The sequence below is a fragment of the Meriones unguiculatus genome, chromosome 9 (assembly GCF_030254825.1).
Source record: "Meriones unguiculatus strain TT.TT164.6M chromosome 9, Bangor_MerUng_6.1, whole genome shotgun sequence".
Taxonomy (NCBI): Eukaryota; Metazoa; Chordata; class Mammalia; order Rodentia; family Muridae; genus Meriones; species Meriones unguiculatus.
The window spans coordinates 28,108,694-28,131,705 of record NC_083357.1 but is presented as its reverse complement, the minus strand read 5'-3'; positions in this window follow the sequence as shown (position 1 = coordinate 28,131,705).

Genomic DNA, 23,012 nt, shown 5'->3' with positions numbered 1-23,012 from the left:
TGTTTAGCTTTTCCACAAGCAGATTTTGAGAATCAAACTCAAGACCTTGTGATTGTATTTGAGACCTGCTCCACAGGAGCAGATTTCTTGCCTGGTACATAATCCTGGTCAAAAGGCCATGACTATGGAGGTTATGGGCCCTAGGGTTGAACCTGTGATTGCTATTTTGCTAACATGCTGTCAGATCACCTTGTAAATATGTATGCCTCTGCTCATAGACCTGGGCTTCTCTCTGCCTTGGATAGAGAAGCTTCTTTTCTCAGTGTTCACAGTCAAGTGGTTAAAATGCTGAGAATAGATGGCTATGTTGCTTAGTTTTTTGTTAACTTGACACAGGCTGGAGTCATATGGGAAGAAGGAAATGAACTTGAGAAAAGGGCCTCCATCGGGCTGTCCTGTAGGCAGGACTGTGGGGCATTTTCTACAATAATAATAGGTGTGGGAGGTCCCAGCCTATTGTAAGGGATGCAGTGTCTGAGTAGGTGATCTTAGGGTGCAGAGGGAGGCAAACTGAGAAGACCATGAAACCTCATTCCTCCATGGCCTCTTCCTCAATTCTTGACTCCAGATTCCTACCTCGACCTCCCGCAATGGACTATAACGCGGGATGTGTAAGCCAAACAAACTCTTTCCTCCCCGAATTGCTCTTGGTTGTCTTGTTTTATCACAGACATAGAAAGCAAACTAAGATACTGACTACAGTACTGCTTCCCTCACTACCTCCTACCCCCTAGGCCCCGAGCCTTGGGCAACATTGCAAAAGGAGGCAGACAGGATGAGGAGCTGAAAGATGGGGAGGAGGGCTGTCTTCTGACATGGCGTGTGGCTATGGCACCCAAGCCTCACAGTATCTGGAGTTACTTGCACAAGACAAGCCAGGCAGAATTCCAGCATAAACAAATTATACCCCTTATCAACAAGTTCTAGGCAATCGATAATTGCAGAGGAGGATCATTGTTTTCTGGAGGATGTGGCCACTGATTGAGCTCCCATGCTTTAATGGATGCATTTAGCCCCCACCATATATGGGCAGAAATAACTGTACTAAGTTGGGTTATTTAAAAACAAGAACAACAAATCAAGCAATGAAGTTGAGAGGTGATGTGTTAGGGAGTTGGAGGAACTTGAGGGAGGAAATGAAAAGCCATATCACCATATTTCATTGTGTACACATAAAATATATTGAATTGAAAGGCAAATAAACATTGCATGTTTTCCCATTCCAAGCTTTCGTGGAGACTGAACTATATTCTGGCAATGTTAACGTGGCTTACATGTTTCCTGTATTTCCAGATTCTAATCATGTCTTCATTATTGAAGCTAAGCTTACTTTATTGGAAAGGACAAATGGCTCATAATAGTGAGGCAGTTCATAAAATACACTTCACAGATCTAAAGGATGACTTTTGTGTAGCAGGGAATGCTTGAACTTTTCAAAAGAGGTCTTCTTGGGTGCCCTTCATGAGTCAATTGACCATCCATTAGATCTGATCTAATGGCCCTGAAATAGAATGCAGATCCATTACAGCTTCACGCAGTGTGTGTGCATATTTATTCCCACCTAAGAATAAAGACACAGTGTAACCAACACATGGGGAATGGAATTTTTTTTATTATAGATACAGGTCACAAAAATATTTTAAATTTCTCTGTAGGTCGTAAGCATATGGCCTAGGCTGATCCTCCAGCCTCAGTTTCCTGAGTACTGAGGTTATAAGCATGTTCATATCTGAGAAGAATATGTTTTTCTTTTTCATAAATCAATGTTTTACTTGTTTTGAGTAGTATTTTAACAGTTAGGTTCATTATAACATGTGGAACTGGTTGTGGAGTGATTAGTATGAAATACTGATCAAGGATAAGTGAAGTCCCCAGGGGGTGGGGGAAAAGTTATACCTAGGTTTATCACTCACTCTACAAGTCTAGTTCTTGACTGTGGGGCACTGGGATATTACAGATTGGCAGCCAGGTTTATTGGAACTTCCTTTGGCCCTCTAAATACCCACTTATTGTATACCTCTGTTCATGACCTAATATCCTGTGACTATAAGGTAAAATCTTGGATACAAATCAGGATACATAGGCGAAATGCTAGCTTCCACCAAAGCTATAGATGTCATCAGATAACATTTAAGGCCTACAGCAGAAGTTTGCTTCGTTTGTGGTAACCACAAACCTGAAGGACTTACCATTGTATCAAAGATGCAGTTTGACCCATGATTTCCCTTGCTACGTTACTATAAAAACGACATGACATTGTTACCACATTAGAATATGGGATTCAGGGAAACCCCAGTTTTGACACTACATCATGGCCAATTCACATTTGGCTTCAGAATAATCATTTATTCTCTTTTTAAAATTTTCCATGAATAATTTAAATTTTCAGGAAAAGTACAGAACTGTTAAATGTTCGATTGAGGATCAATGCAAAACCTGTGGTCAGAAGCTGTGAAGACTTAGCTGTTAATTCAAAGTGTTAAAATCAGGCCTTGACCATACCAAAAACAAACAAACAAACAAACAAACAAACAAACAAAAAAAAACCAAAACTTTAGCTGAGAATATAGTTCAGTAGGCAAAGTTCCTGAAACCTAGGAAACCCCCTGGATGTTTCCAATCCTACCCAGTAATTACTGCTTGCTAAGTTGGGGAGCAAGCATGGAGAAATAAAAAAAGAATGAGTCTGAGCAGAGCTAAACATAGACGGCAAGAACCAGATTTCATTGTCTTTGGATTCCACGTGGCTCTAACCCCACAGGTAGACAAGCAGTCTAATTTTAAATCTACAGATTTTGTAGTAATAAAAGATTCCCATAATTAGACAAAGCTTTTCGCCCGTCATTCCTCACTCTTGGTAGCTTTGTAGGAGAGGCATTTGTATTTTGAACTCAACATTTTCAGTTTCTAATTATGTCCCAACCTTGACTTCCAGGAAATGATCTAGTTGTCTTAGTGAAGATACAGTAAGGAAAGCATTGTGAGAACTGAGGCAAAACTGCAAGAAGCAGAACCTTAGCTACATAGCACAATCAACTGTCACTCATGCTGACCAGATCACAAAGGGATAAAGAATGACAAAACCTCGCTTAATTACCATTTGTTCTTCATGAGAGTAAAATTAGCATACATTATTCAGATGAATAATACACCGTGGGGACTCTAAGTCTGTGATATTAAATAATGTTGACTCAAGGCTTTATGAAAATTATAATTACAGAAAAAAGGATGAAGTTTGCCCTCAAAATACCAATGATGTTTCTCTTCTTGTTCCAATAGCCCCAGTACTGTCAGCTCTTCATTCCCTTGCATTGCAAAAAGATACTACAGTTTTCATAAATATTTACTTCAAACCAATGCATTTGTTAAGGGCGTTCTGTGCACAGGATTTCCCACCAAGCTCTAGTTCAGAAGGACACATGGTCATGAGGCAATGCACAATTTATTGCTGGCCCATTTCTAAAAGCAGTGAACCTAAGAAATGGTAGTCTATCCTTCACCCTGAGAAATGTCCTCATGATTTTTGATACTTCTGCTTTCCAAAATTGGAAGTTGTTAAAAAGTTCTGCATTATCAGATCTCAAGCTCTAGCTTTGAACATTGGTTGATTACATGTCTGACTCCAACATTAGCAACATTTCTCTGTTAGACAACCTCTTCTAAAGCTGCACAGATAGGAGTGATGAGCCCAGCATTAATAGCTAGGCATGGAACAGGCAGACCTTGACAGGCAGTAACTGAGGGAGACGAGCTTAGCCAAGTCACTGCAGCAGAGCAACCAGGGACAAGAAATGAGGTCCCTGGGAAGCTGGAAGAGCTGGGAAAGACTTTAGAGGAAAGATGAAAAAGTGTGACAACAGCCACAAACACAATCCATCCTGAACCACAAAAAGCTTGCAAAGCTTAACTGGGCATGAAAATGAATGCCTATCATCTCAGTACCCTGCAGACAGGAGGAGCAGGAACTCAGGGTCATCCGGGGTGAAGCCAACCTTGGCTATATGAAACTGTTTCAAATGAGCTGCGGCTGTGGTGAAGGCCTAAATTCAGACATAGCCCTATGTCCCTATGTTCTGTGAAGAACCCCTTACCCATGTATCTGAATGAACCCTACTGTATTCACTGGGTCACCCATGATAAAAAGAAAGTTGCATTTGGGACACCCAACACTGTGGCAGAGCCACTAACCAAACCCAGATCAATCCCCAGACCTCACAGTCTTAGTCACTGCATCCCAGGTTTCACACATCTGAAACTGTTCCCACCGGGGTCGTTATTCATGAGATGAGTGTGTGTTCAGTTAACAACTCAATTTCTTCAATGAAAAAACCAGGAAGTAATCCCTACATGATTCTGAACTCTCATATACTGCCAGCTTCTAACTATCTGCAACATTGTGTCCTCATCTGGCCACTGTGGTCAAGTTTATTCTCTTTCCGGAATCCTGAAGCCACCCTGTGTTTCTGGGACTAACACAAAGATCTTTAGGTGGTTACCTTGCTTTTACCTTTGACACCCTACTCATTATATACTTTGTGGCAAAACTAACATAAAAAAAGCCAGTCAGATCATGAGTCCACCATACCTAGATCTCCTCACTCACTTCATGGTGTTAGATCAGAAACCTGCAATCCTGGGCACAGCCCACTGCTCTCCTTGCCATCTCATCTGTACAACCTTCCGAGTCCTCAGTAACAACCCCAACTTGACTGCATTTTTACTTTGGTTTGTACAGTGCAAAGACGTGGAATCCAGGACCACACGCATGCTGGGCAAGCACGGTCTCACCAGTGAGCCACTGCTTAGCTGCCACTCACTACACATTCAAACAGTCCTACGGAGATTGCTGTTTGATGAACATGCCAAAAGTAGTACTATCCTGGACCGTTTTCACCTCTCTAGTGTGCCTTACCTCCAGATTCTCTCAAGACACTGTCGTCTTCCTGACTCAAGTCCTATTGAAGCAGTTTCCTCCATGCTTCCTTCCATTCCTGATCACATGTTACTAGCTCCCTAGACAAGCGGTTTCATTCTTCACAGAGCTTATCACAAACACCGGAGATTATGTCGCTCATAATTGTTACACGCCTCCTCTGATCTCAAATACACTCTTCTTGTTTTGTTATTTGTTTTTCAGTCCTGGGAGAAAACTCAGGGCCTTGCACATAGTAGGCAAATTCTTTCGCACTGAACTACACACCCCAGCCTTCAAATATCATTTCTGAACCTTATGCCTCTAGCCTTCTTTCTCCTTTATTTTCCAGCACCAATGTTGTCACCTAGTTACAACTCATAGTTATAATTAGTTATAAAATATTGAAGAATGTGTGACAGAATGAACACATGACCATATGACACAACAGACCCTGGATCTGGCCTCTCCACTCAGATTCGTTCTTTTTATTTCTCATGCATCACCCCAACTTAGCAAGCTGCAATTCCTAGGTAGGATTAGGAACATCCAGGTTTTTCCTAGATTTCAAGAGCTTTGTCTGCTGAACTATATTCTAAGCTAATACATTTTGGTAGGACAAAACCAGATTTTGGCTCTTTGAATTATTGATAACTCTGTGTGGGGAAAAAGTCATCCTCTATGTGTTGATCCACAAAGTTAAAGCAGTTCCTAACTTTCCCTGAGCACTTAAATTAATCTAATGATGATTATGGCTTATTTAGAAACAGAGCCAAGGTGTTTCAGGAGATGTTCCCTCCAAAGGCTCCCCAGGAGTGGAATAGTTCCTGTCTTTTCCCAATTCCCGAGGCTGTGGGATCAGCATTAGTGATCCCTATGCTTGTTTTCTCATGGCTTTCTTCGTGTGATTCTCTCCTTAGAAGGTTAATCATTTCACTTAAGGCCCACCTGAAGGATGGGATGGTTTTATCTTGAGAACATTAATTGATTATGTCTGAGAAGACATGGTTTCCAAATAAGCCATAATCATCGTCTATTGGGCAGGGGCCACCAGTTTAACCAAAGCGAGGAGGTATACAGAACCCAGACCACTTTGCTACGTGACCATTACACAGTCAATAGCCAATGAATGCCATATTCGTTTTGATTTTGTTCTCTTTAATAAAGTACCTTCTATCTGTTGTTATTCAACCATTAACCCTTTGTTTTGTTTATTGAGGGTACAGGCAATTGAATACAGCGTCATGGACATGCTAGAAAAGCACTCTACCACTGACTTACATCTTCACCTTTCGGTCTTTTGAGACAGGGTTTTACTGCATGGCTCCAGTTGGCCTTGAACTGACAATGCTCCTGTTCCTGCCTCCTGGGTACCAGTATTACAGGTGTTAACCATTGTACCAAGCCAAGTATTTCCAGTGGTGAAGCTGTCCATGCAGAAAACTGATGTGTAGCTACCACATCCCACCTCAAAGGAACGAGTAAGATAATGCATGGGAAACTAAAACCCAGATACCTGAAATAAAACGCATAGCTCTGAGGCTCTCTCTCTTGATCACATTAAACCAATAAATGTTCAGTTGCCAAATTAGTGACACTGAAACAGAAAAATGATGACTGTGTGGCTTTTTACTTCCTAGGCTGTGATTTCAGGTTTAGTCAGCCCTCCTGGAATGCTGGGTAATTAGAATAGGTTATGACAATATAGAGCCATATTGCAATGACCAGGAGCTTGCCTCTCTGACTTCATTATTCATCTGTTAATGCAGTAAATACTTCCGAGCAATACAGTCCACTATGCAGACACACTCTTTCACACGCTTGAGCGCACTTCCAATAACTTACTATATAAATCAAATGCAGATTTTTCTAATGTTTTGAGTTGTGGGCCTGGACTCTAAGAGATCTGACCATGCCTGATTGGTACAGGTCAAGTTATGATCTATCAGGACATAGGGAAACAAGACAGGGGTATTCTCTTTCTTCTGAAAAATCATTTGCTTGCCACCTTGCATTGAACAGAAGCTGGGATTTCTCAGAGTGAGCTTGGTGAAGCTGTAGCTTTGGAGTGTCTTACTGATGTTCAAGTTAGTTCTGTGTGACATTATGTGTTGAGTACCCTCAGATTATACCAAGTAAGCACAATTTAATTTTGTATTATTCCATAACTCAGAAGACCAATGTTAGAGCAAGGCCTGATACAATTCAGTCATTTGGATTTAAGTTATCCAAGTCAAGATGGTGTCCATAGTCCTATCTGTTTTCTGAATCATGGCATGTCTGCCACTTGGCATACAGTGAACAGTTCATGACCTTTCTAAGATGGAAAAGAAAGGAATAGGAAGGAAGAGAGGAAGGAAGATGGATTGAGCTACATTCCTTCTTCAACTTCTATTTTCTTACCTTATAGTTCATGTTATTCATGATTTTAGATTCTCTCTCACAAGCATAACTTATCATGATCTAACCTGGTCAGGTTTCTCTGTTGGGCAAACTCAAACTCCTAACTACTTCCTTCTCTGTTTCTCAGTTTAAGTTTCCAACAAAGAGAGAATCATGTTGGCTTTTTTTTTTTTTTGCTTTAACTCTATTAGATCATAGGCCATTGCTTAATGTAGCTTTTGTCTGTGGGATAATGTTAACCTATGCTTACATATAGGTTATTTAACTTGTAATCTCTTTCAGACATAAATGCAAATTTATCAATATGGGCACATTCCATGGTACATCACTTGTTAGCAGTAACAACTCAATGCCGTTTGACCAATGTATTTTTAAAAAAGGACAGATACATCTGAGAACTGAATCATCTCATCACAATGAAGCCAATGAAATTAATTATCCATATAGTGTGGGAGACTGGGCCTGACTCATTCCAAAACAAACAAAAATCCGTCTCAGTGGCAGTGTTTGTCAGTCTCTTGTGTTCTGTTCTCCATACAGTGCAATCATCTACATAGGAAGATCCAGGTGTGAGTATGCCCTCTCTCCTTTGAACTTTGATCATGTCATCACTGCACCAAGTACAATTTCTGCCACTTCTCCCATGGCCCTGCCTCTTAGCAACAGTAGAAAGAAGCGTCCAGGAGACTAATGTCCTCTGTTGGGCAATATATGTTGTATATTTGGACCAAAATTGGGAGGATGAGTTTTTTCTAGTCATTCTCTGTTTGGTATGTGTCTAAGTAGAGTTTGTGACAAGGATGCAGAAAACTGTTCCCTGGGATGATGCTGGCTGTGCTCAGCACCCCACTGTGTCTTCCTGTCCTAATTCCCAGAAGCTCATCGACAATATTATATTCATTTTAAGTCATTTAAATGTCTCTAGAGAATTTCACCATAGACTCAAATATAATTACACAAGCACAGAGGCTTCCTAAGTATGCATGAGTTGTGCTAACACAAAGATACATCTTCACTGCAATGCAGAAAGGGAAAGACTTATAAAGGGCATTTGAATGCATTACAGATAAAAGCATTGAGCCTAAAATTGGATGCATAGATCTTAGCAAAAGTAAAATCATAATTAAGTATAAGAGATGTAGTTATAGCCTTACTCTAGTGGATGACCCTAAAGTGATCTCTCTTCTAATGAAGTTTGTGCGGTTCTGGTGTTCGGTAGCAAGCTTATTCAAATGCCAGAAAAGTGCTAAGTTCATCAGCACTAGGCAATGCAAGGGCCTGAGGGTGTGAGACAGTCTTTTATTTATTCATTACATTCCCGAAACATCTCTTTTCTGAAGAGCTCTAGGCACTCAGAGAATCTTTAACTGATGCTAGATTGTAGTTTCATGGAAACTAGAAATGAATCTGAGGAGAAGTGGCAGAAGAAGAGCAAAAATAAGGGAAATACAGTAAAAGAAATGTATATGCTTATAGCAGGGGAAGCCATGACCAGCCTTACAGTACCAGGAGTAAAAAGGAGCCCAGAACTGTCTGTCCTAGGTCAAGAAAAGGACATATGACTGAGAGCCTCATCTTTTGGATCTCTCCCTTAGAACTACATATCCACTGACTTCCTATCAATGCCATTTCTATAGCTGATGATACATGATGTTTGGACTAAATTATTACATGTATTTTATCACCTTTTAATAAAAGCATCCTCCTACAGACGAATTTGGTTTATAGTCCATAGAATTCAGAATATCCTGGAAGTCGGGAGGCACCAGGATTCATAGATTTATAGTTTTGATAGGCTATGATGTTACGTCATTCATTGGAATCTCTCCCATGGCATGTGCCCCACACTTCTCAGCCAAGGAGATAGGAGGATCAGAGGTGGATAACTCCTCAGACATTAGCTGTTACCTTCTTTCTATGGCAGTGTCTTCAAATACCACTCATTTGTGAATGTATGACTGGTAATGTGTTAATGGAAATGGAACAGTTGGTAAAGTGCCTGCTTTGCAGCCATGAGGACCTGAGCTCACTTGCCAAAACCCACATTTAAAAGAGTCTAGACCTGATAATTTACACATGTAATCTCAGAGCTGAGGAGGCAAAGGAATGTAGACCCTTGGAATCCTCTGAGTGGATAGACTAGCCTACTTGGTGAAGGCCAGGCCATTGGGAGACACTGTTTCAAAATCAAAGTCAAGGTGGGTAGCCCCTGAGGAATGATGATGCCCAGGTCTGTCTCTTGTCCGTACACATAACACACACACACACACACACACACACACACACACACACAGAGAGAGAGAGAGAGAGAGGGAGAGAGAGAGAGACAGAGACAGAGACAGAGACAGAGACAGAGACAGAAATCCAGCTAGATTCATGCTAATTTTCAACCTTCACAGTAAAGAAAAAAAACAGCACAATGGATTATAAGATGATCTTTAATGTATAGCATTTTGCAATTTTCATTCTGTGAGCAAATAAGAGATCAAATAGTATATACACTTTATGCCTGTGTTGAAGTTAAATATAACGACTTATTAAAACAGTGATAATCAGTCGCTTTAAAAAGTAAGCAGCACAGTCTCCAAGTGGGTTCCCTAGTAAGGGGAAAAGTGTCTCTGACATAAACTCAGCGGCTGGCTATTTGATCACCTCCTCCTGAGGGGGGTGAACAGCCTTACCAGGCCACAGAGGAAGACAATGCATACAAGCCTGATGAGACCTGATAGGCTGAAGCCAGATGGAAATGGAGGAGGACCTCTCCTATCAGGGGAATGGGAGAGGGGCATGGGAGGAGAAAGAGGGAAAGCAGGATTGGGAGGGACTGAGAGAGAGAGCCACAGCTGGGATACAAAGTGAATAAATTGTAATAAATTAAAAAAATTGTAAGCACTGTTATTCCCACAAATTACATGTGAGTAATAGAGTTTCCAGCTGACAGACAGGAACTGGAAGGAAGGGATGTTAGAATGTTTACTTTGATGTGCACAGTGCAGAGTAGGGTGATGTACTTGATCCCTGGCAGGTCTTTTTTCAGATTTTGGAGAATCAGAGAAAAGCAAGTGTTTTTTTTTTTTTCTAGACCAAATTTCAGATTGATTTACTCAGCACAACTAGGTATTTGCTGGACAGCAATGTTGCATGAGGGGTTGAGACCCATCTTCAGCCACCTGATGGCTGGAAACCAAGAGTGGCATTAGAGAGAGGTTTGTTGTGGCATATCATAGGAATATAGCTCTCTCATTCTCTCTCTCTCTCTCTCTCTCTCTCTCTCTCTCTCTTGCATGCTTGCAAACTATGCAAATTCAGTAGAAGAAATTTTGCAGGTTTGTTTGTTTTAATAATAGCTGAAAAACTATTTTTAAAGAGCTAGAACTTTAATCTTTCTTTTTTCCTTTTTTTTCTTTCTTTCTTCTTTCTTCATTCCTTCATTCTTTTAGAAAATAATTTTAACTTTACTGGCTTTCTAGAGAAAACAAATTTAACTTCAAAGATCAATAAGTGAGTTCTCAACCAGGAGAATTAGTAATCAGCCTGTAATCTCTTGGTATTGAATGCACACTTTTTCAATTCAGTATCTTCAAGGAATTGCCTGAGCAAAATAAACTGTTAAGAATGCTGATGGCAAGTAGACCATTAAACTGAAGACAAAAGCATGAAACTTTAAGACTTGCCTTTTCTTCAAGAAGAAATTTTCATGAGTCCTTAGGAAGAAAAGTCTCGTAAAGCAAAAGACGCTGTTGTCAGAACAAAACAACAGCCTACAGACTGGGAAAGGATCTTCACCAACCCTATATCTGACAGAGGGTTAATGTACAAAATATTTAAAGAACTAAAGAAGTTAAAAAGCAACAAATCAAGTAACCCAATTAAAAATGGGGTATGGAGCTAAACAGAGAATTCTCTGTAGAGGAATGTAGAATGGCAGAGAAACATTTAAAGAAATGCTCAACATCCTTAGTCATCAGGGAGATTCAAATCAAAATGAGCCTGAGATTTTACCTTACACACATCAAAATGGCTAAGATCAAAAACTCAATTGACAACACATGCTGGAGAAGTTGTGGGGAAAGGGGAACCCTCCTCCACAATATACTCAAATACACAATATATATCCAAAATATACTCAAGTACACAACAAGGACATTTGTTCAACCATGTTTGTAGCAGCTTTATTCGTAATAGCCAGAAGCTGTAAACAACCCAGATGTTCCTCAACTGAGGAATGAAGACAGAAATTGTAGTACATTTACACAATGGAATATTACTCAGCAATTAAAAACAAGGAAATCATGAAATTTGCAGGCAAATGGTGGGATCTAGAAAAGGTCATCCTGCGTGAGGTATCCCAAAAGCAGAAAAATACACATGGTATATACTCACTTATACATGGATATTAGACATATAATATAGGATAAGAATTGAGCATTTTAGGAAGAGTCCTCCCTCTTGATTAGTTTCTTTAGGTGTACAGATTTTAGTAGGTTTATCCTATATTATATGTCTATATGAGTGAGTATATAACGTGTGCATCTTTCTGCTTCTGGGATAGCTCACTCAGCATGATCTTTCCCAGATCCCACCATTTAACTGCAAATTTCATGATTTCCTTGTTTTTTATTGCTGAGTAATATTCCATTGTGTACATATACCACAATTTGTGCATCCATTCCTCCACTGAGGGGCATCTGGGCTGTTTCCAGCTTCTGGCTATTACAAATAAGGTTGCTACAAACATGGTTGAGCAAATGTCTTTATTGTGTACTTGAGACTCTTTTGGGTATATGCCTAGGGGTGGTATAGGTGGATCTTGAGGAAGCATTATTCTCTGACATGAACTGATTGGCCTGTTCTTTAATTACCTCCCCCTGATGGGGAAGCAGCATTACGAGGCCACAAAAGAAGACAATGCAGCCACTCCTGATGAGACCTAATTGACTAGGATCAGAAGGAAGGAAAAGAAGACCTCCCCTATCAGTGGACTTGGGGAGGGGCATGCATGCAGAGGGTGGAGGAAGGAAGGGATTGGGACAGGAGGAGGGAAGGAACCTCAGGGGGAATACAAATTGAATAAAATGTAATTAATAACGATTTTAAAAAATAATATAGGACAAATATACTAAAATCCGCCAACCTAAGGAAGCTAATCAAGAAGGAAGACTCTGGGTAAGATGTTCAATCTTCATTCAGAAAAGCAAACAAGATGGACATTGGAAGAGGGAAAAAATAGTGAACAGGACAAGAGCCTACCACAGAAGTACTCTGAAAGACTCTACCCTGCAGGGTATCAAAGCAGATGCTGAGGCTCATAGCCAAACTTTAGGCAGAGTGCAGGGAATCTTATGAAAGAAGGGGGAGATAGGAGATAGAAAGACCTGAAGGGGACAGGAGCTCCACAATGAGAGCGACAGAACCAAGAAATCAGGGCCCAGTTGTCTTTTCTGAGACTGAAACTCCAACCAAGGACCATGCCTGGATATAACCTAGAACTCCTGTATGGATGTAGCCCATGGCAACTCAGTATCCAAATGGTTATCCTCATTATGGGAACAGGGACTGTCTCTGACATGAACTCAGTGGCTGACTCTTTAATCACCTACCCCTAAGGGGAGAGCAGCCTTAGCAGGTCACAGAGAAAGACAATGCAGCCAGTTTTGATGAGTCCTGATAGGCTAGGGTCAGAGGGAAGAGGAGGAGGACCTCCCCTATCAGTGGACTTGGGGAGGGGCATGGGAGGAGATGAGGGAGTGAAGGTGTGATTGGGAGGAGATAAGGGAGGAGGCTACAGCTGGGATGCAAAGTGAACAAACTGTAATTAATTTTAAAATATATTTTAACATGAGGGAGAGAGAGAGGTAAAGGTATAAATGATGTAGATATTGTACTCATGCATGAAATTCTTAAAAAAATAGAAATAGACCAGAATATAGTCCTATACTTAAAAAATAAAGTTTATATAATAATATCAAATTCCCTAGCATGAAACTGTGTCAAAGATTCAAAAAAAAAAAGTTTACTTGCTGTCACTTGTAATGGACACTCAGGAGATGGTTCAAGGTCTGTAAGACCTCACTCAGAATTCCAAGATTGCCTTAAATAGCAGTTCTCAACTTTTGGGTCATGACCCCTTCGTGGTCAAACAGCCCTTTCATGGGGATTGCATATCATATATCCTGAATATCAGATACATTTAGATTACAATTTAAACAGTAGCAAAATTACAGTTATGAAGTAACAAAAATAATTTTATGGCTGCGGTCACCACAACATGAATTGTATCAAGGGGTCTCAGCATTAGGAAGGTTGAGCATCACTGCCTTAGACAATTATTTGCCAGACAAGCAAGTAATCTGCATATGGAATTTTCCCTTCATCTTTTTTTTCAGAAATGAATAAAAGATGACATTTTGAAGATTCTCATGAAATTCACAATGCATAAGAAAAGGAAAGGGAAATAAGAATAAGATGGAGGATTGAAGAGGAAGAACAGAAAGAAAGAAATGAAAAGAAAAGGAGATGAAGGCTAGAGGGAGGCAAGTTGGGAGAACATAAAAGCATAAGTTTGAGGATTAGTTCAATATAGACCTTGGGCAAGTTAAATTTCTGGTTTAAGTGAGTTCTAATTTCTGTGGCTTCAGTTTAGGTCATAGAAAACCTCTGGCATGCAGAAACTTACCAATGAGTGCTACGCCCACTTTGCATGTTTCACTGGGACAAATTTAGGATTCTGTTTTGAAAAATTGCACATTTCTGCTCTGTGTATAAAAGTAGAGCCTGTGTGCTATAATACAGTCCTGCCAGGCAAGATGTCCTCATTGGTACACTAGTGGTAAGACTGGTTATGTGGTAACCACTCCTTCCTTGAATGGATTTTAGGGATGCTCCACAGGAGAGATTCATGCTTAATACTGTAGAAATGTTTTTTTTAAAATGGCTAGGGAAATCCTAGGCCCAAAGGGAGGAACTATCAATAATATACTGATAAATTATCATGTTGTCAAACTGCCTTCTAAATATTTATGTTTATATCCCTACATCTGTGTCCCTTTGAATCTTGGCCAGAGAAATCAATTGCAGTAGAGAAGTAGTTAATGCAGAGACTGTTCAAAATACTGAGAGAAAGTGACTGTGTATGATTAGTTATAGAAAGGAAATCTATATCAACCCTCCAACCTCAGGGTACGGGATTGGAGCAATGTGGCAGAAAGAAAGCAATAGATGATCTTTAGAGATAGCTCAGTGGTTACAGTACTCCTGCTCTTCTGGAAGCCCAGGTTCAATTCCTAGCACCCATACTATAACTCAAAATGCCCCTGACAAATTTGAAGAGGTCTGATGCCCTTGTCTGCCTTGCACAGTCATCACTCATGCAAATGGTACATGGAAATACATGTAGTTAAGACACCCCTACACTTAAGATAAATTAAAATAAAAATAATAATGTAAGAGCCAGAGTATACGAGGGAGTGTGGTGAGATGCTATTTTCTGGATATTCCATGACTGTTGCATACATGAATTCATGTGAGCTGTGGTTATCTACACACAATCTTCAGAATATCAAACCAGTTAAAAATTCCATAATGTAAAAAAAAAAAAAAAAGAAGAATTCCATGATGTAGCTGGGAGTGGTGGTGCACACCTGTAATCCCAGCACTCAGGGAGTCAGAGGCAGGTGGATCTCTGTGAGTTCAAGGTCAGCCTGGTCCACAAAGTGAGTCAAGGATAGCCAAGGCTACACGGAGAAACCTAATATCAAAACAAACAAACAAACAAACAAAAATTCCATGATGTGGGAGGCTCTCAATGCTCCCACCCATAACTGAGGATATAATGGAAGTTTGTGGCTGTTGTGTGGAGTCACTTCTCATTGAGGGGTTGAATATTAATTGTAGGTTTCTCAGGCCCCAGTGAATGATCCACACCCATAGCATGGACAGCACTTATTGGACCCTGTGAGTTAATTTATTTTTTAAAAAAGGAGGAGATGAAATCACCACATTGGGAAGGTGATTTTAATGGACTGGAGAGGTTTGGAGAGAATTAGCAGCATACACTGTGAAAAGCTTAGAGATTTTAGAATGGCACACCAACCTTACTTCATATATAAAAACCAAATTTAGATGTGCAATGTAGAAAGGGCCTTTTGTTACAGAACTTTTCCAAAGAATGTGAACATGAGCAAAATGAAAGCAATTTCATGAGGGACATAGTACGTGAAGTTCTTTCAAAGATGGGTCTTTCATCTGCTTTCTTCTTTGTTGCTTTGAAAAAAAAATAGCTTCAAACCTGTGCCTGGCTGGTTGATGTTGAAAGTCCACATCTTGCCCCGATGAGGCAAACATGTTTACAGTGTTCCCTTTATGATGCGGGAGAGCGGTGGCCGTCTCTGAGATCCCCAGGTGTTCTGATTTATTAGATATTTGAAGTATCTGAGAAATAGAGGATCATAAAAAGGGAGAAAAGAAATTCTCTAGCAGGGAAAGAATCTTCCTCACTTTATTTAAAATTTAGCACTCCAAACTTCTCGGATGAATTATCTCTTTCCAGCTGACAAGAGCATGGTTTGAGAAGGGCGGGCACTACTCAGCCCTCCTGCCTGTTGGACACAGGTCTGGCAGGTGGGCACATCTCATCTCCTCCCCAGTGAGACCGACATCGGTTTGGGAATTGGGCACCTGGGCCAAGGTAGGCCAGTGCAAATCAGCTCTGGGACATGTGCCGTTTGAGCTGACAGTAAGAAGTTCTTATTTCTACCGGCAAAACTAGTAGATGGGATAGAAAGTTGAGGGATACAGGAACCTGTGCTTCACTATTTTAACAACACTCTCCTTGCAAACAATGTGTGGGCAAGGTGACATTTAGAATCAGAAAGTGAGGTGACATTGTTGGTACCCCTCTAAGCCATACCTGAGGAAGAACTAAACAGAGAGTTCTCATTTATGTGGTCAGTAAAACCTCACTCTCCTCTTTTCTTCTTTCTTCCTCCATTTCCTATCCTCTTTCCCTGTGTTAGGCAGAGTTTTTTAATCAAATACAAACAACAGGATGTAAGCATACAGGAGGGGATCTTTTTTAGATTGGCTTTTACAATAGGGGGTTGTAATCCAACAATGCCTGTGTCTATACTGGAGAGTCACATAACCCCTTAGCTCCTTTGTACAAGAAGCTGAGCATCTCAGAAGTTCCAGCAATGCACTGCATGCCCAGAAGCTCCTTGGAGACACACTGGTAATGAGTCCACATCGGAAAGCTGAGGAAGTGGGGTGTGACATGTAGAATTGCAGCAGCGGCCACAGATGCATTGCTCTGGCAGGAGCTGCAAAGGCAAGAGGGTTCATACTTCCCCTCACGCCCCTCTGTGTGCAGACCTCCCAGACATCAGTCAGTCCTCTCGGGAAACACCTTCACTGCCATCCCGAGAGAGATGTCTCCTCAATCATACCGTTTTAACCTGAGGGCGATGTAACTGACTGTGTTTGGATCATAAAATTTTGTTATAATAAATGTTTTTAAATGCACAGTGACCAAAAACAATTCATTCAAAGGGCTTGTCGGATAACTCAGTGTGCACATTCATTTTCCTAGTGTAGGGGCCTGAGTTCCACCCCTAGAACATATACACGGGGATAGTCTCATCATTGCTAACTATAAACTCAAAAGGACAATCAAGTGTTGATAAAATGAAGGTGCTGGATGTCTTAGGGTATGAGGTCTTCAGCCAGGATGTAACTCTTCACGTGAAAAGTCAATAAGGACATGCATCTCCTTAGGATGTGCAATACTTAGGGTTGTTAACCTGACAGAAGCTAGAATCACGAAGAGGAAGGGTGTCCGGGCATGCCTGTGGGGGTTGGCTGGACTGTGTGAATTGAGTGGGGAGACCATCCATAGACACATGCTGTTGCCAGACTGGGGTCCTGGAGCGTGTAAGTGAAGAGAAGGGGCCAGAGCAGAGCAGCAGCACTGATCCTCCCTGTTCGTGGCTGACTATGGACATGATGTGACCAGATGACCTAAGCCTCTGCTGCCCTGACTTAGCTGCCACGGTGAGTTTTACCCTGGAGCTGCGAGTCAAAGCAAATGTATTCTCTCGTAAGTTATATTTGTCATGGTGCTTCATCATGGTGACTGGAAAAGGAACTATGTGAATTGTGTCCATCTTTAATAAATACTGAAAAAATATATCAAATAGTTCTCTTACATTTCTTTGTATTTCTGTGTATGTGTGAGCACATGTGAAGGTCAGAAATCAATTCTCTCCTTCCACCATGTGGGTCTTAGGGATCAAACTCACATCAGCAGGCTTAGCAGCAAGTGTCCCTACCTGGTAAGCCATCTCGCTGGTGCTAAAATAAAGTTCTTTAAGATTACTTTCAGTGAAAGTTTGGCTTCTCTGTGTAAAGTAAATGTATCTGTACATTTACTTTATATACCCATATATCTAGGATCACATAGAAATTTCTTGGCAGGAAAATGATTCACAAATGACTTATAGCCTGTCAGATAGCTTGGCAAGTAAAGATGCTTGTGGTCAAGCCCAGTGGCCCAAGTTCAATCCCTGGAACTCATGGTAGAAGGAGATACCTGAGCTGCATGCATGCTGTGCATGCTGTGTGGGACTCAAGCACCTGCACACACACACACACACACACGCACACACACACACACACACGCACACACACACACACACACACACACACACTAATGATGATGGTGAATGATGGTGATAAAATACTCTAAAAAGCCTTATCTTAGGTGATTTTTAGTTTAGGAATGTTGACTTTGACTATCAAGATCAACAATTATAATCTTTTCTCTTGTCAAACTAATACCAAGCAACATCTTTTTCTATCAGGCTTAACTTCCAAGTAAATGTAATGTCAATATCGAAATCAGCCTAACATTATATAACTACCATGTAACAAGCAGGAGCACAATAATTCTTCTCCCAGAGTGGATGGCAAAGTCCTTTGGGAAATGCATACTCATTGAGATCTCATAAGCTAAACATCATACTACAGACCGAACATGGCTTAGGTAATGATATTAATTCAATCAATGTTAAGTTATATGACAAGGAATAGTAGAAGAAAGAAAACACAAATATCTATTTAACATACATGTGTATATGCACAAATATGTTCTTCACAAAACAGGACAGAAATACTCATGACAATTGCAAATCTTGTTTCTGTGACTGGGCACATGTCTTTGGCTGACATTCACAATTACTTTCTTCTACACCCATTCTGTATCTTTTTCAACTGCAGTAAGGACTTAAAGATTTTGTTTGTTTCCTGGAAGGGTGACCCCTCACATTTATTCCTGAGGGGTTTGGGCCATTTATCATCTTGCCTGGATTGGGTGTGATAATATCCCAGTGACCTTAAGGAACATGGGGAGGAGCATCACTACGAGACAAGGGATCTTCTCCACTCAGAACTTCCTTACGTCCACTGTGGAGCAGTGATCAAATTTTCCCTGCATCCTTTACCCATGCTAACACTGTAATTCCTTTCATAGCCTGGTGACTCAAAGGCATGAGGAGTCCAAAGGGGCCAGAGAAGAGGCTGAGTGTTCACATCTTCTTTCTGTGAAGGGAGCAGTCCACCGTCACTGGTCCTGGAAGATTTGAAACCCAGCTGCCAGAGCAACATGCCCAAATAATGAATGTGCTGATTCTGAAATCCACATAGGTCCACTCAGCATTATGCTTCTTCCCTGACGGTAGGAGAGACTTAGTACCACAATTGGGCCTTTACTTTAGAAGGGAGAACTCCACATGCTCCACACAACCCGCTTTTGTTCCTGTTCTGGTTCTGCATGGGATTCTTATCATACTGACAAGTGTCGTGAATCTCACCTATATCTATCTCTAACCTTCCCCAGACTCCAGAAAGTTTGCTTCGCTCTACAGGCTTCACAGCTCTACTCACACAAATTCAATCCCAAGGTTTCAGAATAATGGAGAGAGGAGCCAAGGCCCCAGAAAAATCTCATTTTCTTGGGAAAATAAAAAACACCCATGTAAACAGTGCAGAATACAAGCTCATTTCCCAGATTTATAAGACTGATTCCCTAGAGAGGACCGAAGCTCTTCTAAGAGGCTGACTGATTTCATGAAGCTGTGGTGAAAATGAGACAGGCAGGCATCTCTATATGCAGTAAGTGTTTGTGGCTCATAGGTCCCTTTTATCATATTGCAGGTGATACAAGGATCATTGATGCTGTTGGGAAATTGAGAGAACAATTAAAGATTGTCTACGCACCAGTTGGCTGTTCAAACAGAAATAGGGAGAGCCATGATGCAGGTCTTTATTGTGCTCAACCTGACTTTCAGATGGAGAATGCAAACCAAATTAGATTTGAAAAATAGTCTGTTATCCTTCCTTCATCAGGGATAAGAGCAACAGCATCTGGCTTCCAGGGACTCAGTGTCCCACGCGGAACTCCTAATGAAATCATTTAGGTGCTGGACACTATGACTCACTGTGATTTGTGTAGACACTCAGTATTATTAGTTTTCAAAATTGTTTTATTGTTTTTAATATTCTGGGGTGACCTGCATGTAATTACAAACTAAGAAAGAATAAAGGTCATACTTAGAAATCTGTACAAGCCAGGGTTCCTTCTTTAGCTGTCGGGCATTAATTTGCTCATTCAATATATAGGCATTAGGTTGGGGGCTGCAATGCAACCCCAATATTCAGGACTCTGAGGAAGGAGTATCATGAATTCAAACATGACAGACACACACATGCACACAAATGCATGCAATCTCACATGCACACACACAATAAGTAAATAGATCTTATAGATGTAGGAGACAGGTTGGTAAAGAAAAATGGATTTATTGAATTTGAACAAATCAAGGAAAAATGATCTTTATTTTCTCTCTGCTTGTTTTGCAGCTGTGTAACCAGTTTATAGAACAGATGGGGGTAAGGGAGAGCAGAAAGTGTGTATTTGTTAATTTGACTCAGCAGAACTTCTCAAACTCTCTTCCTGAGAGGCAATTTTCTTCTCTGGGTGACTCCAAGGCTTTAGACTCTTTCTTTCCTAGCCTAAGATTTCTGGGGAATTTTAATTCTTTGGTGACTATTGTTTGAACAGTCTCAGGGATGAAGAGTGAGAGCCCAGCTGTCTTTTTTGTGTGTGTGTGTTTTTCTTTCCTTATTTTATTTATAAATTTAAATTTATTTTTTATAATTTATTCACTTCATATCCAGCTTGTAGCCCCCTTCCTCATCTCCTTCCAGTCCCACCATTCCTTTCACTTCCCCCATCACCCTCTCTTTGTCCTCAGAAAGGGGGAGCCCTCCTCCCTACCATCTGACACAAGCCTATCAAGTCTTATCAGGACTGCCTGCATACTCTTCCTCTATGATCTGGCAAGGCTGCCCTGCCAGAGTGAAGTGCTCAAAGAGCAGGCAACAGAGTCCATGTCAAAGACAGCCCCTGCTCCACTAGGAGACTGAGGTGCTTATCAGCTACGTCTGAGCAGGGGGGTTAGATCTCCTCTATTCATGGTCCTTGGTTGGTGCATCAATCTCTTCAGGGACCCCTGGGCTCAGATTTGTTGGCTTTGTTGATCTTCTTATGGAGCTCCCAGGTCCCTCTGTCTCCCCACTCTTCTATAAAACTCCCTCTGCTCTGCTCAAAGTTTGGCTATGAGCATCTGCTTTGCAGTTATCTTTTTTTTTTTTTTTTTTCACCAGACCTGAGGACTCAACCCAGGGCCTTGCCCTTGCTAGGCAAGCACTCTACCACTTAGCTAAAGCCCCAGCCTCAGCATCTGCTTTGATTCTCTGCTGGGTGGAGTCTTTCAGAGGACATTTATGGTAAGGATCCTATCCTATTCCCTATTCATTATTATTATTATTATTATTATTATTATCATCATCATCTTAGAGCCTGAGCTGTTGGTGTTCTGTTCAGAAAGTTTTCTCCTGTGTTCATGAGTTCAAGGAACTTCCTACTTTTTCTTCTAACAGATGTAATGTGTTTGGTTTTATGTTGAGATCTTTGATCCACAGGATTTCTCTGTGTCTTCTTGGGTGTCCTGGACTCACTTTGTAGACCAGACTGGCCTCAAATTCACAGTGATAAACCTACTTCTACCTCTCTGAGTGCCAGGGTTACAGGTATGCTCCACTGCACCCAGCTCCAGCTGTGTTTTTTAGAAATGTTCCTTCTCTCACGAGGGCAGATACAATTCCATCATCTTTGTTTTCCACATCAGTCTTGAGGGATCTGGGATAATATACTGTAATCAATATGAGACCAACTGGAATATGTGGTGCCTGAAACAGATGCCTTAAACAGAATACAAGTAAGAGCTAAGCTTAGAAGCTGATTCTCACGTGTCAGGAAGCCATAAATAAGAAACAGTCACCTCTCAGATGTCACCTTTCAGCTTTTACTTTTAGAAGACTGGCATAAATGAATGCATTTTTGTCACACGATTTCAAACAGAATCTTGCTAAACTAAGTTGGCCTCAAATTAAGAGTCTTCCTGATTTGGCCTCCCGGAGCTACCGGCATGAGCCATATCCACTGTGAGGACCTTTCATTCCAACAACCATCTCCTGTCTCTGAGCACTTTTCTTTGAAGACGTCACTGATTAACTATCTGAGATCAGGATTTCCACGATCTCTTCTTACTAGATTGAGATGTGTCCTGATGGTCTCCTAATCCCACGGAGAGGCCCAGGGGACTGTAAGTGACACATGTCAAGGACTTGGTGCCAGAAAAAAACTCCCTTCTCATTTCAAGCAACAAATCCAAACAAATAGCTCTTAGAATGACGCTATCTAGTGTCCATTCTCCAGTTTAATTCCTGTGGTAACATCCTAGCATAAAAATACAGTAAAATAAAATATTTTTTAAACCTCATCGCTTCTTTTGGTAAAAAGGTAGCACTTTTTAGAGTAATTTTTCATGAATTTGCCTGTAAATTCTTTAGAGAATGACAGCTAACAAAAGACTCAATAGCCACACCATGCTTAGAATTTTGCAGAAACTTTAACAATTTACAAAACAGTCTAATTATCTTAGCCTGAAAGAGTTAGAATCATTAATAATTCAGCTTGGAGAAATAAGAGTGCAGTTTTGGAGGCTTATATACTTGGGGAAAATGGAGCTGACAAAAGTCATCATGACAGCTACATGTATATGAATTTAGTTTTTAACTTCTGAAGCATAATTTAAAGTTTTTGGCTTGGTACATAGTAGATCAACAGCATGGGCAAACAGCTGAACTTTAGAGCCTTGACCTATTGCTAAGTTCAATAATAGCACCCGTGACCACAAATGAGGAAGTGCGTCTCGTGTTTACAGTAACAAAACACAGAGAAATCAAGCTGGAATGGAGCTGAAAGCTTCCCCACTGATGCCGACCATTCATAGTTCTGAAAGGCTCTGTACAGGCTCTGGAGGAAGAAAAGTCATCAGTAGTCTTACCCAGTGCGAACCGCATATGCCACAGTACTGACATACCAAGCGAGAAGTACCTGCTGGTACAATTGTGTCCCGACTCTGCAGACATAAACAACTGCTTTCTGGTTGAATTTTCAGCTTTCTCTGTGGAATGGAATATACCTAGTACGACAAACCTCTTCAAAGGCCTGTAGCTGGGGCTATCCCAGGCCCTAGGAGAGAACCTACTGCTGATGTGTTAGATGAGCACACAGTCA